At 43.6% G+C, this 15,154-nt stretch overlaps 1 non-coding gene across 1 annotated transcript; it reads left to right on the forward strand.

The window, feature by feature from the left end:
- TRNAG-CCC lies at positions 410-481 on the forward strand. The gene has a single exon. It is a non-coding gene; the product is annotated as a tRNA-Gly (tRNA).

Genomic DNA, 15,154 nt, shown 5'->3' on the forward strand with positions numbered 1-15,154 from the left:
TAGAGACACAGCTACAGGGTGGCCATTACTTAAGTAATGTAATGAACACTGATACAGAGGAAATAAATCAAATGCAAACAATCAACACCAATCAAGGAAGCTGAGCATTTCGGGCACTTAAAATGTATTAAATGAATGTTTCAATCACAGTGGGTACTTTTTCACAAACTCTCTTAATCAGCTAGCATCATTTCCACCAAAGTGGCCCTTGCATGTAAATATGGTGGTCTGAAAAAAGCTGGTCCATTCCTATGCAAACACCATTAGGAATGGAAACTCTGCCGGGCGTTTTCACTGATAGGATAAACAACAGCAGATGCATTGGGAAAGGTCAGTGAAAATCACTTTTAGGAAAAAGGCATGGAATAATATTTTGTACATGGTTACAAAGATAAGAATGTCAAGGATTTCCCTGGTGGTCTAGTGGCTATGACTCTGCACTCCCAATGCAGGGGTCCAGGTTCAGTCCCTGGTCAGGGAAATAGACCCCACATGCCATAGCTAAGAGTTTGCGGGCTGCAGCTAAAAGTCCCATATGCCACAACTAAGAGTTTGCAGCTTGCAGCTGAAGATTCCACATGCGACGCTTAAGACCTAGCCCAGCCAAATAAATAAATGCCGATACTTAAAAAAATGAAACAAACACAACAGTACAGTGATACGAAAAGCGTGTTTCTAAAAACTGAACCCATAAAACAGGTGAACATTTTTAAAAATTAAGAATTTCAAACACAGAATAAAATTTAAGGTCTCATTCCAGGTGGCCAGGTCACCTTTTAACAGCAACCATTTTTGGCTTCTTACGTATTTTTTTCATGAAAGTTCTAGTCATATAAAAGTTCTTATATGTGCATCTTTATTTGTATACTTATTATGTTATATGTGTGTATAATTATCAGTACCTAGTACTTAGGACATAAAGTGCAGTAATGCTTTTAAGAATATAAAGCATACATATATAGTTTATTTTTCTATATGGTTTAATGAAATATATGTGTGTGTGTGTATATATATGTAGGTATGTATGTTTATGTTTATCACGACTCAATGGACATGAACTTGAGCAGACTCTGGGAGATAGTAGAGGACAGGGAAACCTGGCCTGCTGCAGTCCATGGGGTCACAAAGAGTTGGACATGACTCAGTGACTGAACACAACGATGTATATGTGTGTATACATGTATATGTGTATGTGTATACATATATGATGCATATGTGTATATACAACACACACATATATACGTGGTTCCTTTAAATAAGTGTATACTCAACTCATTGTTTTATACCTTACTCTTGGTATTTAATGATACATCATGAAGATCTTCCTGTATCCGCCTGTATCAATTCAGTCACTCAGTCATGTCTGACTTCCCTATCCATGCCAGGCTTCCCTATCCATCACCAACTCTTGGAGCCTGCCCAGACTCATGCCCATCAAGTCGGTGATGACATCCAACCATCTTATCCTCTGTCATCCCCTTCTCCTCCTGCCTTCAATCTTGCCCAGCATCAGAGTCTTTTCCAATGAGTCAGTTCTTTGCATTGGAGTTTCAGCTTCAGCATCAGCCCTCCAGTTGGCCTATATAGGTCTATCACATTCTGCTTAAGGTTTATGTATTATTTTATTGTATGAGTTCATCATTATTTATATAACCATTCCCTTGTAAGCTAACTAGATTATGTCTAGTCTAGCCAGATTATGTCCAGGAACTAGAGTTTCTAAACACACACAAATACATATACACATATTTAAATATAGAGTTGGAATTACTTGGGATTTTAAAAGCCAAATACATTGATTACAAGTATATATTCCGTTTCCAGATATACCCACATACACACATACATATTCATATGTTCCCCTTTACGTGTAATATTCTGTCTAATTCTCATTTACGTATTAGTATTGCATCTGTTTTACAGACTGTGGATCAGAGAAACAGAGGGGGTTAAATAATTTGCTAGAGCTCACCCAGATAACAAACACACGGCCCTTCTTTTAAACCCAGGTCTCCTTTTAGCTTTGACTTGATTCATCTTTAATCTCTGTACTGCAGTTTGAATGTTTGATCAATGTGGAAAGAGTCATAATTGTATACATTTCAAAGGACGTGTATAACCCACCTCAAATTCAAAATGGCACATAATCCAGACCCAGCCCATCAGGGCATCCCACACATTGGCCTCAAAAATGACTCAGGGATGAGTACCTGGTCTAGACAGACCATTGAAACGCAATTCAGAATTTTGTGGACAAATCACCTTGATTTGTCTGGTGTAGAAATTGTGAGGATGGGAGATGGCATCATGGAAATGGCACCGTGATGAGAGATGCTGCCAGTTCCCCAAAGTGAACATAATCTAACTGCCTTACAAGGGAATGGTTATATAAATGATGATGAGGACGGTACAGGGATGTTGAGAAAATCTGGATGACATCATACAGACACCTGTGTTTGAGCTGTATCTGCCACTGGGCATTTTGGTTATTACACAAGATAGTAACACCTTCTTCCCAACCCTCCTAATGCCCTTTGGGTTGGGTTTTCTTCCGCTTTGTCCCTTAGAGCCCTGACTTATGTAGACGTCTCTCTTTCAGTTTCCAGTGTGTCCATATATGTACTCATTCTTACTAATATCTGTGGAAATTGACTTTTCCATATGAAATGAATAATATCTGTCTTGCCATCATCCTTTCTAATCTGCTCTCCACTCTCCTTTCAGTTATTTCACTAGGACTCCCATTTGGCTATGTCCCTCTCTTTATCAGACATTGTTGGTGGCCTGTCAGCTTCTGCAGAGTGAAATCTCTTTTGTTTTAGCTTGGTAGTCAAGGCCTTTGGATATCTGGTCAACCCAATGTTTTGGCGCCCCTGCTCTCCTCAAGTGTTGCCTCTTCCAGAGAGATCAGACGATGCACCGTCCTTCCCAAAGACAACAGGTGTCTTCATGACTTCACGCCTTTGCTACGCTGCTTCCTCTTTCATGAGTTACTTTTTTCCTCAGCCCGTCTTGGCGTATTCCAGTCTGCTCCTTTAAAGTGAATGCTCATTTTTCAGGAGATCTGGAGCCTTTAATACCTCTGACAGAATGATATTTATTATATTGGTTCAGAGTTGGTCATTCATGTGTCTTCTTCATGCCCTTGTTTGAGGGTTCCCTGGCAGCAGCTGCGTCTTTGTCTGTGAGTCCCTAGGGTGCATAACATTGCCGAGTCAGAGCAGAAGCCAAAGCATGTGAATGAACTGACAGATAAATGAATGACTGGATGAACGGTGTGTATTTTCCTCTCTCTCTCCTTTTAAACAGCTGGCTTTTATTTATTTTTAACCTTTTTATTTTGTGTTGAAGAATAGCTGATTAATAAACCATGTTGTGATAGTCTCAGGTGAACAGCGAAGGGACTCAGCCATACGTAGACATGTATCCATTCTTCCCAAACCCCCTTCCTATCCAGGCTGCCAGATAATGTTGAGCAGAGTTCACTGAACTCTACAGTAGGTCCTTGCTGGTTATCCATTTTAACTATAGCAATGGGTACCTGTCCATCCCGAACTCTGTAACTATCCCTTCCCCCTGACCTTCCCACTAGCAACCATACATTCTTTCTGTAAGCATATGCATCTCTTTCTGCTTATTCTCTATTTATTTGTAAGTCAGTCACATGGGTTTATGAATATAAGCAAAAATGATTGCTTTACTTTTTTCCTTATTTGTACTATGTTGCAAGTTTTCAGTCTTTTGACTGCCATGAGGATTCTTTAATGTAACCAGACACTGAATACCTTGCCAGATACATTTACCTTGAGGATATTGATGATGGCTTTTATGGTTATTTGAGATCTCTCTAAGGCTTTGAATATGCATCAATTATTTCATTTTTCATGTATCTATTTGTTGACTTTTATTAAACACTTCATAGAGTCCAGACCTTGGTCCAGGCCACAGCTGGCCAAAGACAGCAAGAGTATGCTTTCTACCTCTAGGAACAGCACAGTCTCTAGCCCAGCTCTTTTACAATTGGATCTCTTTGCTGCCCTCCACACACAAATAATAATCACTACTTATTAATAACTTTCTGTGTGTTAACAGTCATGTGGGTACTTTATGTATACTCATGATGACTCTCTTAACAACTCCGAGAGTTATCAAAAACCTCATTTCATGGAGGAAGAAACTGAAGCTCAGAAGCTGAAGTGTCTTGACTGAGAACTCAGCAGTGGAGCTGGCATTTGAACCATAATTTATTGATGTCAATGCTGCTACCGCATAATGCCTTTCCATGCTCATGTTCTCCTTTCAACCAGACCTCTTGACGTGGAATTTCTTTTTTCCTTAGACAAATTTTTAAGCTCTTCCAAGCCCAAGCACAAGATTATTTTAATGAAAATATTCTGCTTACCATGACTTCTCTCCTTTTTAACTTTTTTTTTACTGAAGTATTTTATCTTTCTTAGATGTCCTTTTCCATATCCATATTTTTGATATCTATATAATTAGAAGTATTTTGATTGCAAGCAACAGAAACCTATTTCATGCTGCTCTTAACAAAAGGAAGTACAGATATCTAAGTGACCTCAGACTACACTAGATACTGGATTTGGGAAGATTTTGTGTTAGCCTACAAAGTATAATTGAAAGCAAATGGAGAAGAGGGCATGGAGGATGAGATAGTTGGATAGCATCTGACTGAAGGCAAAAGGAGAAGAGGGTGGCAAAGGATGAGATGGTTGGGTAGCGACACCAACTCAGTGGACATGAACTTGGGCAAACTCTGAGCAGTGGTGTGGGACAGGGAGGCCTGGCATACTGCAGTCCATGGGATTGCAAAGGGTTGGACATGACTTAGCTACTGAACAACAGCAAAGTCTAATAGGTGACTTCAGGAATGAAGGTATCAGAGACTGGACCCCAAGATTTGAGGCTGGAGCCAGTGGCCCAGTACTGAGAAGATATTCCCTTTTCATGCTCCCCTCTTACCTCCACTTGTCTCTGCCTCTTGGTGGGTGGGCAGTGTCAGACGATAAACTTCTCCTAAACAGCCAAGAAAGAATGAGGAGGCCAATCCAACAGTTCATCTTTTGATATCTGCCTTCCCCCAAAGCGTGGGTCAGAAGAATACCTGGAAAGGGCCTCCATTGACTTGGCTTTGAGCTTGTCCTTCACTGGACCTTTAATGCTTGGGAGGAGAGTGGTGTTGTACTTGACAGCCCTGTGATGACATCATGGGTTGAAGTCATTGGCCAAAAGCAAGAGGGGTGATCCCGCCAGCAGAGGGGACATGAGAAAATATGCTGGGAAATGAAATATTAGATGCCATAGTCCATGATAGAAGGAAGAGCCAGGATTTGTACTAATATAATTATATGTGGACAGCAGGTAGAGAGCATTTGTCCCAGTCTGTCTGGTACTGCCTTAGTTTATGTCTCCTCCTGGACTCCTGTCCAGGACAGCACTTGTCACTCTCAAAAAACATCCAGGTTAGATGATATATGATGTTGCCACTCTGACAATCCAGTACAATATGTGAAATTGTGGTTGTCTTGGGAAACTCGGTGAATGGTCTTTATTCTCTTGTTCCCAGGATCATTCCAGACACATAACAGTCCCCCAGTCTTCCATGGGTTGAGGAGTAACTTAAGAGTATTGAACCAAGCCATGGTCTGGAATCAGATGGGCACTCGTCTAGTGTGTCTGTTCTGATAGTAGTACTTAGGTGATCTGGAGCCATCAGAACACCTGTCTGAGCCTCACCTTTAAAACAGTAGAATTATCAGATGCCGCATCCCCTTCACTAAAGCGTTAGCAAGGGGAAATTTGCTGATGCTTTGAATTGTACAGTTCTGTCCTAGCTGTGGTAGTAGTATTAAGAGCCACCATAAAATTTGAGTGTTCACCTGTCTAGACATCTTGCCAAAGTCTTTGCGTGAATTACATCATCTTGTCAACAGAACAGCCCTGTTAGTATCTGTGTTACAGATGAGAACACTGGAGCACAGAAAAGCAAAGATATGTGCCTAAAGTCATGGGGCAAAGACTCGACAAAGGTCAGATTAAAACGTGGACCAAGGCTGTTCAGCACTGGGCAGTGTTGAATTACTTTCCGATAGGGAGTGTGTGTGTGTATGTGTGTATGAGAGAGAGAGAGAGAAAGAGAGAGTTTTCCTTCCCGACTCTGCCGTATTCCACTGACTTGGCACAGAGGAAGTCAGCGGCCACATAATCCTGAGGAGTCACTGTCCCCCAACACGGCAGAGCCGACCCGCACTGCCTAATGGCTCTGGGATGACCCCATACTGAGGGACGTCCGTCCTTCTGTTCTCTGACATTGATGTTACTGTCACTTGACAGTGAGCTTTATCATCAATCCGTGCAAGTACAAAAGGCCACTGTTCGGAAACTGTCATTAAAAGCAGTCTCTCTCTTTTTAAAAGCAATCTCTCCTTTTATTCCCTCCATAATAAGACCCAGTGTACCAGAAAGGTCTGACCTTAAGTTGAGCCTGTTTAGTTTTGTTTTTTTTTTAAAGACATAGAATAGGTTATGTTTCTAGTGTATTTAAGATTGGAGGCACAGAATTAGAATGGAGCTGGAGGTAGAAGAAAATAGAAGGCAGGGTGGGAGAGAAGAGTAGTGGCCTTGGGTTTTCTTTGCTCTTGGATAATGGGCATTTCTCGTTAAATCAACTCAGTCTATTTCACAACCTGTCCCCTGGTGATGTATATACTCTTTGGACAGGGCTGTGGGCTGCCTAAAGATCTCTTTTAGCCATAGGACATGAGTATAAATAAGCTCTATGTAGTTGCAGCTGCTAAGAGAGATTATGGATAGAGTGCCTTCTAAAAGGATAGGGCACTGTGTTGATTGTTACAGGGACGTGGGGAAAGAGAGAGGTGAGATCGTCCTGAAGGGAGAGACGGGGTGAGTTCTCCTGAACAAAATCCCCCCTGATCTTTGTCACTCTTTAACAGCCCTTTGGGGAGGTGATTTTATTTTATTGAAAAAAATAGAGATATTTGTGGTTGAAAAGTGGCTCAGCATGGACGTTATGAACACAAGGTTTGCGACCAGGCATCCCAGGTTCAGATTTAGCCTTTGTCATATATGTGCGTCACACAACTCGCGTGCAAGTTGCTTAATCTCTCTGTGCCTATTTCCATGGCGATGACTGTACATGTTAGCTGGGAAGATGAAATGAAAGGAGGCGACACGTGGAAAGAGTTTAGAGAAGAACTTGGCAGAGCGGGAGGGCTCAGCCAACGTGTATTCATTTTTATGCATTTTATTTTTCAAAATTAGTTTATTACTTTTTGTTTTGTTTTGTTTTGTTTTTGGTTGTGGTGTCACCTGTGGGATCTTACTTCCCTGGCCAGGGATCCAACCTGTGTCCCCCACGTTAGAAGCACGGAGTCCTAACCACTGGACACCCAGAGAAGTCTCCAACGCTTGTTCTGCTTATTCGTTCTTATCCTTTGTTCTTCTTCTTAATATTTATTATTTGTTCTTATTTATGGGTACATGACCATGACAAAAATAAAAAATTGATTCTTTCACACTTTGAACGTGCAATGAAGGAGGCCCGGTTGGGGTTTAATTGTTGGTAGTTGGCTGCTTATTGTTGTTGAGTCGTTAAGTCGTGTCTGACTCTTAGTGACCTCATGAACTGCAGCATGCCAGGCTCCCCTGTCCTTCACTACCTCCAAGAATTTGCTCAAATTCATGTCCATTGAGTCAGTGATGCTACCAAACCATTTCATCCTGTGCCACCCCCCTTTTCCTCCTGCCCTCAAACCTTCCCAGCCTCAGGGTCTTTTCCAGTGAATCAGATATTTGCATCAGGTGCCCAAAGTATTGGGGCTTCAGCTTCAACATCAGTCCTTCCAGTGAATATTCAGGGTTGATTTCCTTTAAGATTGACTGGTTTGATCTCCTTGTGATGAGGGAGCATTTGAGTAGAGACCAAACAGATGAGAGAGACCCAGCTGTAGGTCAAGCATCCTCATGAAAGGAAACAGAAGGTGCCTAGGTTCTGAGAAAAGAAAAGAGATTGGTGTGTTGGAGAAGCTGAAAGAACCCAGGTTGTTGGAGTGTGGTGGGCAGAGGGCAGCCGGATTAAAGGGAAGGCAGGGAGGCAAAGGCCAGACCATTGGGGCATGCAGCCAAGGTGAGGGCATGGGTGGCATCTTTTGTTTGCCTTTGTTCGGCTCTTTTGAGATTGGTTGTGGCATGGAGGATCTTTGTTGTATTATATGGAATCTTCTATTGCAGCCCATGGACTCTCTAGTTGGGACTCTCGGGCTTAGTTGCCCTGTGGCGTGTGGGATCTGAGTTCCCCGATCAGGGATAAAACCCTCGTCCCCTGCATTGCGAGGTGGATTCTTAACCACTGGACCATCACAGGGAGGTCCCGTAGTTTGCATCTTAGAGCATCAGGAAACCATGGGGAGATTTGAATATTGAATCCAGGTCAGATTCATATTTTACAATTCCCCTTTCTATGGAACACAAAATGGCTTGAGGGGTGAGGCGGGGCAGAAAGGATGGAAGGAGACTATTGCAGATGAGTGGGCAAGAAGTGGTGTTGACTTGCCAGAGAGTGCTAGATTTAGAGCATGGTCCCCAGCCCCCGCCCCCAGCATTCGAGCTCCGGGCCCAAGCTTTGTGTTCTCACCACCATGTTTACTTATTATATTCATCTGCCATTGGTTTTTTTTTTTTTTTTTCCTTTGTTTTTACAAGGCTATCAGGACTTCCCTGGTAGTTTAGACAGTAAAGAGACCACTTGCAATGCAGGAGACCCGGGTTTGATCCCTGGGTCGGGAAGATCCCCTGGAGAAGGAAATGACAACCTACTCCAGTATTTCTGCCTGGGAAATACCATGGACAAGAGGACCCTGGGCAGGCTACAGCCCATGGAATTGCAAAGAATCAGACATGACTTAGCCTTTCAACAACAACAACAAGGTTAATTTACAAAGCTCCGATACTTTGGCCACCTAATGCAAAGAGCCAACTCATTGGAAAAGACCCTGATGCTGGGAAAGATTGAGGGCAGGCGGAGAAGGGGGTGACAGGATGAGATGGTTGAATGGCATCACTCATTCAATGGACATGAGTTTGAGCAAACTCCACGAGATGGTGAATGACAGGGAAGCCTGGAGTGCTGCAGTCCATGGGGTATCAAAGAGTTGGACATGACTGAGCCATTAGACAACAGAAAAACAAAAACAAACCTATTTGCTGGATGAATACACGCAGTATAGTCCTCATGGCAGTGTTTAATTTTCTAGCTCCTAGGATAAGAATGTCAGTAATCTCCTTCATGAATGAGGTTATATTCCTTTTGAACTTGCCATGTTCATGATGGGGATGAGGGCGTCTCGAGATCTTTATGTCTCAGAAGGTGGGCAACACCACGCACCTTGCACTTGGCTGGGGCCGAAGCCAACGGGGTTCAGCTGTGTGGTCTTTGCAGCAAGGTGTCCCCTTAGTCCCTCACTGGTGGCATCGCATCTGGGAGCCCCGGTTAATTTTCATGGAGAAGAAACCTTTCAAATGCAGGCCTCTTTCATGCTCTGGGAAGATTTGAGAGGGGTCAACCTTGTTTAGATTGGTTCTCGGCACCAGTCTGGGGAGCCTGCTGGCTCTTCTCAGCGTGGGGTGTGTTGCAGAGAGGAGATGAGCAGGAAACAAACCAAAGAACCAGGGCACTTCCCAGCTGGAATCAAGCGTGTCGTGTGTGGATTCATTATTTTGTTGGAAATTAATCCCCGGAATGGCCGACATAGTCTATTTGAACGTGCACCGACCGTGTGCTTGGTGGCCAAGGGAAAGTGGCTTTTGGATTATCCAGTCTCATTGGTCGCCCTTGCCTCTGAATCCTGCCATTAGTGTGGATAATTGAACTAGACCTCGTTTTGCACTTTCACATCCCACATGTTGCACTATGGCCTTTGGGGTGGGGTGGGGGGCATGAGAGGGTCTCGCCCTGCTTGCTTTCATTTACTATGGGACTGGCGTCACTTAGAAACCCCAGTGACCCTGGATCTCACTTAATGGGAGTGTTTCCTGGGATTATCGCATTCCACCTTCACACAGAGCCTACGGCAGTAGTAATAATAACAGTAATAGTAATAGGAAGAAGCAGCAGCGCTTGCTTAGCATTGACTGTGTGCCGAATCCAACCGTGTATTAGCTTATCTAATTTTCAGAACAATACAAATGACAGTGACTCCAGCCCCAGGGAAATGGGAGTCACATGGACTAGGATCTGAACGGTATGCTTGGTACTGAATCGGGTGGAAGCCCTGCCTATGATGTAGGTACTGTTAATACCCACTTGTTACAGGGAGCTCAGAGATGTTACGTCATTTGCCCAGGGTCACACAGCCAACATATGGTAGTGTCAGGTATTGAATTTATACTCCTTTTGTTTTTAACTTGATTTTTTGTAATAAAAAAAATTTTTTAATTTAATTTAAAAAAAATTTATTTTTTTAAGTTTTAAAATAAAAAAATTTCATTTTTAAAATGAAAAATGTTTTAACTTTCTAATTTAAAAAAATTTTAATTTTTATTTTTATTTTTTATTTTGATTTTTTTTTTAAATGTGCTGATGTATCTTCTTCTTTTTTTTTTTTTAATTTTTTATTTATTTATTTTTTTTTAATTTTAAAATCTTAAATTCTTACATGCGTTCCCAAACATGAACCCCCCTCCCACCTCCCTCCCCCCAACATCTCTCTGGGTCATCCCCATGCACCTGCCCCAAGCAAGCTGCACCCTATTAATTTTTAAAGTAAGTCTTCTTTAAAAACTCTGGAAGATCCCCTGTGCTGGGTCTTTGTCACTTTGTGTGGGGGGTTTTTCTAGTTGCGGTGAGTGGGGCTGCTCTGGTTGCAGTGCGCTTGCTGCTCACTGCAGCGGCTTCTCTTGTTTCAGAGCACGGGCTCCAGGGCACTCGGGCTGCAGGAGCCACAGCCCTTGGGCACAGTAGTTGTGGCTCCCGGGTCTAGAGCGCTGGCTCAGTAGTTGTGTCGCACGGGTTTACTTGCTCTGCAGCGTTTGGGATCTTCCCGGACCAGAGATGGAACCCATGTCCCCTGCACTGGCGGGTAGATTCCTATCTGTTGTGCTACCAGAAAAGTCCGTTGAATGTATACTTCTGTCATCAGAGCCCTTATTTTCTTTAAATTATAGACACCGAGAACCAAAAGCCAAAAGATACTATGTGTGGGTCTGGGACACTTGACATTATGACAGAGAAAACATCTTCTAGGTTTTTATTAAAGCATAGTTTTGCAATTGAGTATCTTGTCAGGGTGAATGTGGGGGTGTGTTCAGTGCTGTACTTGTTTGGAAAAGTCATCCTGAAAAAATTCCAAAAGCCCCAGTTGGTCAAAGGAGCAGGATATTACATTATAGGATGTTCTTGGTTTGTTTTCTTTTCCATGCCAAAATTTAAAAAAAAAAAAAAAAGAATTTCTATTCCTGACTGTCTATAACCAGGAGGCGGAAGGGCAACAGTGCCCTGTACATTTGCAGCAGATATTCAAATAAGATAAGTACATAATTAGCATGGGGCGGCAGATGAGGTAGTCTGAAAGATTTGAATTCTGCACAGGTAATTAATAAATAGTTCTTGATAACAAGACATCCTAAACATGTTGCTTTCAGATGGGAGTGAATGGGGAGTGTGGGCACAGCCCTTCCAGACAGTTAATAATAGAATGGATTGCTCATGAATACCAGTTTCTTGTGTGCATGAAAGTGAAAAGTGAAAGTGAAGTCACTCAGTCGTGTCCGACTCTTTGCAACCCCATGGGCAGTAGCCTGCACCAGGCTCCTCCGTCCATGGGATTTTCTAGTCAAGAGTACTGGAGTGGGTTGCCATTTCCTTCTCCAGGGGATCTTCCTGACCCAGGGACTGAACCCAGGTCTCCCACATTGTAGACAGATGCTTTACCATCTGAGCCACCAGGGAAGTCCTCTTGTGTGCATACCACGTGACAAGTAATATGCCAGACTGCGGATGTATATAACTTACTCTTCACAGTAGCCTTGTGAGGCAGGTACTGTTGTTGTCCACCTTTATAGATAAGGGCATTGAATCTCTGATGGTTAAAAGAGATGGCCATGTTCTCCTCTCTCTCTGTCTTTCTCTCCCCATCTTTGTCTCTCCCTCCAGCCCTCCTCTGTCTGCCTCTTTCCCTTTTCTTCCTCCCTCTCTGTTAACACCCATGTATCCTCTCAGCAAATGGAAAAGCTGGCATTTGAACTCAAGTCTCATCTAACTCCAAGCCCTATTCTCTTAGAGGTCAACGTTGGGGATTTTAGCCAAAAGGTTACTTTTCGAAGTTTACTTTATTTATGGGGATCTTAGTTCCCTGACCAGGGATTGAATCCAGGTCATGGCTGTAAAAACCCCGAGTCTTAACCACTGGACAGCCAGGGAACTCCCAAGGTTACTTTATAAAACGTTCTGCTTTCCACCATCCTGTATAAGCCCCGTCTTTGTAATACTGCCCAGAGCAATCCCATCTGGACTTTGGTGCGCCACCTACTTCAGAATGCGAGGCGATCTGCACAGCCCACGTGCACCAGCCCCCCGGGGGCTGCACAGCAAGCCTCTAAGATGAGCACCACTGTGGCTGCACCTGTGGCTCGGATGGACAAGCTGAGATCCAATTTCCAAAATCATGTACACAGAGGTGGCACTGGTATCAGGCTTCTCTGAGCTCTGAATTTGCAGTCTTAACTATATGCTATGGTATTTGATGTGTGGGTGTGATGTGGTAGATATGTAGAGATATGCATATGTGTATACATACGTCTCTGTCTCTGTCTGTCTAAGTTTAGAACTCGAGATGGCCCTGCCTTTCTCTTTCTCCTGAGTCATCTGGCCAGTCCGCTGCATTCTGAGCGCCAGTGCGTTTAACTCCTTGCTGACATTGGTATTCCTCTTTGTCACAGCCCCCGTCACAGCAGCAGTGGGAATAAAACCCAGAGCGTAGTGCTGGGAATATAAATGGGTTATTTTTCTCTTCAACTCTGAGTAGGATAAAACCCTCATAAAGAACCAGGGAACAAAGGTTCTGTGAGAAACATACACCAGGGGACTTGGCTCTGTCTGATACAGCCTGTGAGACATAATGGAAATAGAAACTTAGGATAAAAAGGAATTCCAGGGAGAATGTTCGGTTTGCTTCCTTGATAGGTGTCCATGGTCCTGTGCATTTAGAAGCATTGTCATTAGTAGCAGTTATTGAAAATCTATTCCATAAGCAAAGCTATGGTACGTTGCCCTACCTATCAGCTTATGATCCAGGAGTTATAGATGGATATGAACTCAGTAGCTGTGACCACAGAGAATGTTGATCTCTCTGTGTATTGATCTACATGTGTGGTTGTGTCTATCAAAAGCATGGAGCTAATCATTACAAGACATAAAAATATCCAGGTGCCTGTCATTGGAAGTAAGACCTTTTCGAATAATAATAATTAAAAACACACACACACACACACACACGTGTGAAAGTAAAGCTTTTCTTTTGAGAAATGTGATGGCAAAGTGGTTGAGTGGGGCTTGGTCATTATCTCTCTGAATTTGAAGGTTGGTTCCAGTGTCATGATTGGGGCTAAGTGAGTAACTTACCTTCAGTTTCTTTGTCCATAGACAATAGGTTTTTTATAATCTGTTCTTGTTCAGTCACTACGTCGTCTGACTCTTTGTGACCCCATGGACTGCAGCACACCTGGTTTCCCTGTCTTCGCTATCTCCCTGACTTTGTTTCCACTCATGTCCATTGAGTCAGTGATGCCATCCAACCATCTCATCCTCTGTTGCCCCCTTCTCCTCCTGCCCTCAATCTTTCCCAGCAGCAGGGACTTTTCCAGTGAGTTGGCTGTTTGCATCGGGTGGCCAAATATTGGAGCTTCCGCATCAGTCCTTCCAGTGAATATTCAGAGTTGATTTCCTTTGTAATCTGGGCAACCCTTATAAACCCTTGATCCATAGAATCCAGTCTCCTTACCGAGCTCCAGTCAATGGGGTAGACCAATGAACAATATTTGAGTAGACTTTGAACATGAAAATAAGACAAAACAACTTGCTGATTTCTCCTGGAAAAAAAAAATATATATATATATATATACACACACACATTAAAGGAAGTTCAGTTGATAATCTTCAGTGACACTTCTCAAGTCCTGTTTCCTTCCCTGTTCTCTTGGGTTTTATACTAGGTCACAAGCTTTCCTTGGTTTTGCCCACCCGCCCCTCTCCTTTCTGCCCTCAGCCCATCTACCCTCTCTCTTTCTTTTTAGGTGTGGTTTGTCGGGTCTCAGGGAGCCTTCCTATGCCTCCTCCTCCTCCTTCATTCTCAAAGTCAGCACCGCATTTGTCCGGGCACTCGCCTGACCTGTCAGCAGGCTAGGGAGGGAAACAGAGTGGAATATCTGTTGATCAGTGAGGAAGGTGGGCAGAGCCTGGGAGTATTTCCACATCAGTACCGTTGGTTTAACCTCTTGAGCTGTGGCTTCCACTTGTCAGGGGCGCAGAGTGTAGACCGAGCCCCAGAGTCTTCATTCCCAGTCACAGGAGAACTGTTTTGTGCTTGAGATGCAGCCACGTCCAGTCAGTTCAGGGCCGCTGCTCCAGGATGCTGCTGCTCCAGGAAGCGGGGCTCGTGTTCTGCTACAGCAAGGGGTCGGAAGGGCAAATGGTGGACAGGAATAGAAGAAGTGAAAGCTGCAACCGTGCTTCCATGAGGCCAGTGCGGGAGACGTGTGTGAATCTGGGTGATTGTGACTCTAAGACCGAAGAGGGTAACTCGTCACGCACACGAGCGCAGTTGGGTGCCGACAGGAGTATGTGCTATTCAGCATACCTTCAGATGGTGATCGAGCTGACTTCAAGATTCACAGGGCAGGTCATCCTGAAAGGGTGATAAAGTAAGGCAGTCAGGTAGAAAGGATGGTCCATCAAGGAGCAGAGGATGAACGAAAGCAATAAGGCAGGAAGACGCAGGTGTCCCTGAGGTAGGCTGAGATCACTAAGCATCCCAGAGTCCATGGAGGACCACTGGGACACAGACGTGAGTTGGAAGAGTTGGTGAGACCAGATCTTATGGACCATGAAAGACAGTCTCAGGCT

Source organism: Capra hircus, chromosome 25 (assembly GCF_001704415.2).
Source record: "Capra hircus breed San Clemente chromosome 25, ASM170441v1, whole genome shotgun sequence".
Taxonomy (NCBI): domain Eukaryota; kingdom Metazoa; phylum Chordata; class Mammalia; order Artiodactyla; family Bovidae; genus Capra; species Capra hircus.